The following is a 7,815-nucleotide window of genomic DNA, read 5'->3' on the forward strand; positions in this document are numbered from 1 at the left end:
CCACTTACTATTTAAATATTAATTATGGTTAAAACTGGAGTTCCTGGTAGTGTTACTGTAACAGTAATAAACTACCACAAAAGCTCCCTAATGCACCACTAACTGGAGTTAATAAGATACTCTTATGTTTAACTCTGGTGGCCTAGTGGTAAGAAGAAGCTGTACTGAAGTCCTGAAGGCACATGGGTCAAATCCACCAGCTGCTTTGTAGGAAAAGGATGAGCAGTCTCACATCTCACCTTTGGGAGGTGTGCAGCATGTGAGAAAAGATAAAAATGAAATTAAAAGTGATTAAAGTAAAATAAAATAGAAATGATTAAAACTAGAATAAAATAAAAGTGATTAACTGTCTCTGAAAACCCAGTAGAGGACTAGTAATGGGTTGAACCTGACTTGACCATACACAACAACAACATGTTCAGGGAAGTCAACATCAAGACAAAATCTGTAAGTCTGAAAATCTATGTACTTTTCACTTCAAATCTGAGAAACCCCTATGAAAATGGGAGTGTCTGTTACGACATCTCAGGAATAATAGCCTGGAGCACCTACATCTTGGCAAAAAGAGCATTTATCAGGCCTAGCTTTGGTACCTCGGAATTCAGGACTAATTCCTTCAGCCCAGTCTGTCTTTGTGTTGTTTACTTATTGGAAAGCATTTCTGATACTACACTGAAATTTCTCTTCTTTTTCAATGTCTCTCATTGAAATCCCTTGGAGCCCTGTGGAACAAATCCCATTACTTGAGATCACACGCCTCCATAGTGTTTTCTTTTCAGAAGAAACAGGCTTAGTTCCTTTAAGACATGTCTCCTATGATGTGGTTTTGTATGCTTTTATCCTATTTGTCTCACTAGTCCCAGCAGACCTTGCTTTCTTTAGTCCCTTCTAAGACACAGCACTGATTGGGGAGCACAGTTCTCCAGGTCATAGAAATGGGGTCCCTGCTCAGTTGGGAACTGCACTCTGATGAGTAAAGCCTAGAGGGCCATTCACTTATATTTTAATTTAGTTTTTATCTTTTCTCACACTCTGCACACCTCCTAAAGTTGAGAGTTTGTATTTCTCTTATGTTTTCATTGAACTATGTCCACTCCTTTTCAAGGTCAGAAACTTAGACCTTTGTGCCCAAGTGTTGGCTTTCGCTTTATTGCTCTCTGGATTCATCATATTAAGTTTTGTTTTTTAAGTTTTTTATTTTTATTTTTACCCCGAAACTATGAACCAGCCCATTTGCTCTCCTTCATCATTTGAGGCTGCCTCCAAATTTGCTGAACTTACCTTTCAACTTTTTGTCTTAGTGTTGATATTAAGATTGCATAGGGTGGAGCCCACCAGAAATCTTCCTTTGAATTGTATCAACTACTACCTTTTGCAGAACATTGCTGACTTCTGCTAATAAGAGGCTGGATGATGTAGTGCAAAGAGGTGAGGTTTTTGAGCCAAAAGAAAAAGCAATTAAATTCTGCTTAATGATGTGGCCACGTTAGCCAAAGGACCATGAGTGGGAAGCATGTATGTTGTTATATTCTGTTGAGTCACTTGTGACTCATAGTGACCCTATGTACAACAACTCTGAACCCTGCTCTATCCTGAGCCAGCCTTAGTGTCTGTGACACGCCTACTCCCATTACCCCAGACACTGAGTCAATCCTTCTCATGGAGGGTCTTCCTCTCTTACACTGTCCCTCCACCCTCCCAAGCATGATGTACCTCTCTAAGGACTGGTCAGTCCCTCCTTGCAACATGTCCAAAATATGTCAGATGGAGCTCTTCAGCATTCTTGCCTTCAAGGAGCAGCCTGGTTTTATTCTCTTCAGGATGAACTTGTTTGTTCTCCTAGCAGTCCATGGTGTACTCAATACTCTTCTCCAGCAACACAGCTCAAAGGCATCAATTTTCCTTCTATTATCCCTAGTCATTGTCCAGCTTTCTGATGCATAACAAGTGATTGAGAAGACGATGGCCTGTATCAGGTGCACCTTAGTCTCCAGACTGACACTGATGCTCTTCAGTACTCAGGAGAGGTCCCTGAAAGCAGATTTCCCAATGTAATTTGGTTTCCTGGCTGCTGGTACCAAGAGTGTTGATCGTGGAGCCAAACAAATCAAAGCTGTTAACAATAATCTCTTTGCCATTTATCATGATGCTGCCAATTGACCCAGTGGTAAGAATGTTTTCTTGATGTTGAGCTTCAATCCTTAACCATTTGCAGCAAGTGCTTCGTGTCCTCTTCAGTTTCAGAAAGCAAGGTTGTGTCATCTGCATAACACATGTTGTCGATGAGTCTTCCTCTAATCCTGATCCACATTACTCCTCATAGAGCCCAATCTCCCAGGTGATCTGTTCTGCATAGATTGAAAAGATGCGGAGATAGGACACATTGACTCTGGCATTTGATTCTGTGGAACACAACAAACTGTGGCTGACTCTGAGAAGAATGGGAATGCCAGAACACTTGATTGTGCTGACACGACATTTATGCTTGGGCCAAGAGGCAGCTGTCAGAACAGAGCAAGGAAAACAATGTTGTTGTTGTTGTTGTTATGTGCCGTCGAGTCGCTTGCGACTCATAGTGACCCTATGTACAGCAGCCCTAAACTCTGCTCTGTCCTGTGCCAATCGCACTGTCTCTGACACTCCCATCCCAATTATCCCAGTGACTGAATCAATCCACCTCATAGAGGGCCTTCCTCTCCTGTGCTGTCCCTCCACCCTCCCAAGCATGATGTCCCTCTCCAAGGACCAGTCTCTCCTCACAACATGTCCAAAGTATGTTATACGGAGCCTCAGAATCCTTGCCTCCAAGGAGCCACCCAGTTTAACCCTTTCCAGGACAAATCTGTTTGTTTTCCTAGCAGTCCATGGTATTCTCAATACTCTTCTCCAGCACCACAGCTCAAAGGCATCAATTCTCCTTCTATCCTCCCTGGTCATTGTCCAACTCTGTGATGCATAACAAGTGATTGCGAAGACCATAGCCTGTATCAGACGCACCTTAGTCTCCAGAGAGACACCATTGCTCTTCAGTACTTTGGAGAGGTCCCTAACAGCAGACTTTCCCATGGCAATGCGCCTTTTAATTTCCTGGCTGCTGGTGCCAAGACTGTTGACTACAGAGCCAAACAAACTAAAGCTGTGTACAATCTCAATCTCTTCACCATCCATCCTGATCCTGCCAATTGGTCCAGTGGTGAGAATCTTTGTCTTCTTGATATTGAGCCTCAATCCATATTGTAGGCTGCAGTCCTTGACTCTGCAGCAGGCGCTTCAGATCCTCTTCAGTTTCAGCAAGCAGGGTTGTGTCATGGTTCAAAATAGAGAAGGATGTGTGCCAGGGAAGTGCCCTACCTCCATAGTCTCTAGCACCACAACCTCTTCTAATTTCAGCTTGTATTTCTGGTAGTTCTTTGTCATTGTACTGTTCCAGTCATTTTTTTTAATAATCATCAGCAGGATTTTGCTGGTGTTCACACTCTTTTGGGAATAGGAATATATATGGATCTCTTCCAGTCAGTTGTCCTCCAGATTTCTTGGCACAACCTGCTGAGTACATCCAGGGAAGCATCTGTTTGTTTAAATATATCCTGGGACCTTGCTTTTTGCTAATTCCTTCAGAGCAGCTTGAACTTTCTCCTTGATCACCATTGCCTCTTGATCATATGTTGTTTCATAAAATTCTTTGATGTCAGCCAATTCTTTTTGATACAGTGATTCTGTATACTCCTTCCATCTTCTTTTAATGCTTCCTGGATCATTCAATATTCTGCCCATACCATCCTTAAGTACTGCAACGCAAGGCTTTAATTTGTTCTTTAGTTCCTCCATCTTAAGAAATGCTGAGTGAGTTTGGCCTTTTTGATTTTCTGACCTTAGGTCTTTTCACATTTCATTATAATATTTTGCTTTGGCTTTCCACACTGCCCTTTGAAATCTTCTGTTCAGCTCCTTAACGTCTTGATTTTTTCCACCTTTGCTTTGGCTTCTCAACACTCTAGTGCAAAAAAATTATCTTCTGACATTCATCTTGGTCTTTTTTCTCTATTTTGTCTTTGTAATGAGCTTTTGCATTCTTTGTAGATGATAGTCTTGACATCCTTCCACAGCTCATCTGGTCTTCATTCATTAGTGTTTCAAGGCTTCAAACCTGTTATTGAGATGGTTTTTAAATTCAGATGGGATAGACTTAAGGTCAAATTTTTGTTCCTGTGGATTTGATTTAACCTTTCTTCAGCTTTTGTTTGAACTCGCATATGAGTAGTTGATGGTCTGTTCCACAGTCAGCACCTGGCCTAGTCTTCAGCAGCTGATATGAGCTTTTCCAACAATTCTTTCCACAGATGTAATCTATCTGATTCCTGTGCATACCATTAGGTAAAATCCATGTGTATAGTCACCATTTATGTTTCTTAGGAAAAGTGTTTTGCGGTGCAACCACTGTGGAAGGCGGTATGGCACTTTCTCAAAAAGTTGCAAATAGAGATACCATTTTACCCAGAAATTCCACTGCTGGGAATATACCCCAAAGAGGCCATAACTGCCACTCAAGCAGATAAATGCACACCCAATTTTTATTGCAGTTTTGTTCACAATAGCAAGGAGTTGGAAACAACCTAAATGCCCATCAACAAACAAATGGATAGAGAAGCTGTGGTATATTCACACAATAGAATACTATGCTGCATTAAAAAACAAGGAACTCATGCAATATTATTCAAAATGGGTGACCCTAGAGGACATTATGCTGAGTGTAGTATCTCAGTCACAAAATGACAAATACTGCACGGTGTCACTGTTGTAAAACAGGACTGACATCGGGGTTGGGGGGAGACTGAGAAAGATGGATTCAATAATGTATACTGCACTGGAACAGATGAGGGAGAAAACTATTTAAAAGGGATATGTGATTAGGCATTTTAGTCATGACAGGAGTCCAGAGCGAAGGCTGCATACTGGACTGGACCTGGGGTAAGGGATTGCAAAACAATGAAAGAATTTTCTTTTACTTTTCCAAGAGGGTAGTGTACTAGTGGGGAGGGTTGGGAGGCAAGAAAAGTGCAACAACGAATGAATGGAAATCCAAAGTCTCTGTACATTTTCATTGAAATTAATAATAAATTTTAAAAAAAGTATTTGCAGTGAAAAAAAAAATCATTGATTCCACAGAATTCTATCTCGATCCTCACTTCTGTCACTAAGTCCATGTTTCCCAACTATTGATCCTTTTTCCCTGTTCCCAACTTTTGCATTACAGTTTCTATTATTAATGCATTTTGGTTGCATGTTCAATTTCTGACTGCAAATGTTTTAGAATTAATCTTCTTCCTCTTTTTTGGCTCTGGTTGTTGGTGCATATACTTGAATGATAGTGATATTCACTGGTCTTCCTTGTATGTGTACAGATATTATCCTGTCACTAACTACACTATATTTCAAAATGGATCTAGAAATGACTTTTTAAATTATGAAACCAACCCTGTTTTTCCACACCATTTTTTTCTCTGGCAACATATGATTGTCTGATTCAAAACATCCCATGTCAACCCATCTCATTTTGCCAATATTTAGCATGCTAATATTTATGTACACCATTTCTTAATAATGGCCACTTGTCCTACATTCATGCTTCTCACATTCCATGTTCTAGTCATTAGCGTCTGTTTACAACTGTTCCTCCTTTGTGTTTCCAAATTTGATGGCTCAGCCTCAGGTGCTGTTATCTGCTAGTTTACTCTAAGTGTGCTCTATTATACATAGGATTTTCAAAGGTATATTATTTCAGAAGTGGATGGCCAATGTTCCTAGTCTGTCTTAATTTCGATGCTCAGCTTCAGAATGATATCTAAAAGACATATCTAAAGCATTTAATATCTGAAACATTTTACAGAAAGGAACAGATGAAAGCTATTTCCCTATTATAAATGCAACCAGTAGATTCAGTGTTGCCCCCCACCCCTACCCTTAGCATGCACGTCTTGGCCTATTCTTTCCCCCCCTCCTAATGCCTCATGCTGCTGACAGTCTCTCTTGAGTTTAGGAAGCTCTTAGTCCAAATCTCAGGTATCAGGTTTAGGGAAGTTTTTCTGTCATAGAAAGTTTTGAGGAAAAGTACTTGCTCCAGAGCTTCTGCTCCAGGACTATCTTTTTGTGACTATCCAGTGAAAACAAAATCCAATACCCAAAATTACATATGGCTTGTTTCACTTAGATAAAATTCTTGAAATAATTAAAGAAAATTGAGAACTAATTAATTGTTACCAGTAGTTAAGGAAGTGAAAAGACTGGAAAGAAACATGTAGCTATAGTAACTATAAATAGACAACATGAGGGATACTAACCATGTTAATGTTAATGTTCTGTCAGTTGACTGTATCAATGGCAAGATCATAGTTATGATTTTGAACTATACTTTTGCAAGGCATCTGTCATTAAAAAAACGTACAAAGGGTATATAATCCCTATTATTTCTCAAAACTATATGTGAATGCATCTCAGCACTCTAGTGCAATATTCAGAGTCTCTTCTGACATCCATTTTGGTCTTTTCTTCCTCCTCTATCTTTGTAATGACCTTTTGCACTCTTCCTGGGTGATATTCTTTATGTCCTCCCATAACTCATCTGGTCTTTGCTCATCAGTGTTCAAGGCCTCAAACCTGTTCCTGAGATGGTTTTGAAATTCAGGTAGGATAGACTCAAAGTCAAATTTTGATTCTCGAAGCAGAGGGAAGAAACGAAGATATTAAGGAGCCGAACAGCAGATTTCAAAAGGCAGCATGGGAAGACAAAGTAAAGGGTTATAATGAAATATGCAAAGAGCTGCAATCAGAAAATCAAAGGAACCAAACTCGCTCAGCATTTCATAAGCTCAAGAAACTAAAGAACAAATTCAAGCCTCGAGTTACAATACTTAAGGATGCTTTGGGAAGAATATTAGATGATCGATCCAAGAAGTATTAAAAGAAGATGGGAAGAGTATACAGAGTCATTGTACCAAAAGGAATTGGCAGACAGAGAAGAATTTCATGAAACAACAAGAGTCTGTGGTGATGAAGGAGGAAGTTCAAGCTGCTTTGAAAGAATTAGGAAAAAATAAGGCTCCAGGCATTGAAGGCAGACCAATCGACATATTTCATCAAACAGATGCTGTCCTAGATGTGCTCACCAACTTGTGTCAAGAAATCTGGAGGACAACCACTTGGCCAACTGACTAGAAGAGGTCTATATTTGTTCCCATTCCAAAGATGTATGTGTAATATGAAAAGCAGACTCTGGGGTCAATGATGAGAATTTCTATTTCTTTTTCTATTTAGGAAATGTTGTAAATCTATATGATATGGGTTTATGTATAGAAAAAGACAAAATATCAGCATGGTCAGAATAAAAGACCCCACATCAGATTTCTTTGGGAACTCAGGAATCTGATTTGTGATTCATTGAGGCCTTCAGAAAACATGGTTAGGGCAGCAATGGGCTCAAGAGTGTCAAAGATAATGAGGGTGGCACAGGAGAGGGCAGGGTTCAGATCTGTTGTTTTTAGGGTTGGTATGAGTCACACTCGATGACACCTCCACCACCACCACCAACAATATCTCTCTTACCACAAGTATTTTTAAAAGCATGGGGTCAGCTGGGTCACGATGTGTAATGCTTCATAGTGTGGACTTGCCTCAGAAAGTTTCCTTGCCCTGCCTCTCGCCTCCAAACTGATAGAGGTCTAATAGGTATGTTAAGAAAACTTAAAGTTCTTTTAAAACTTCTATGCAATGAGGGTTGCAGAGTGGATTATATTTGGGGGTAGGGGGTGGGGTTTGGGG

This window comes from Elephantulus edwardii, unplaced genomic scaffold (genome assembly GCF_000299155.1).
Source record: "Elephantulus edwardii isolate Elephantulus edwardi_28Jun2011 unplaced genomic scaffold, EleEdw1.0 scaffold00316, whole genome shotgun sequence".
In the NCBI taxonomy this organism is placed as follows: Eukaryota; Metazoa; Chordata; class Mammalia; order Macroscelidea; family Macroscelididae; genus Elephantulus; species Elephantulus edwardii.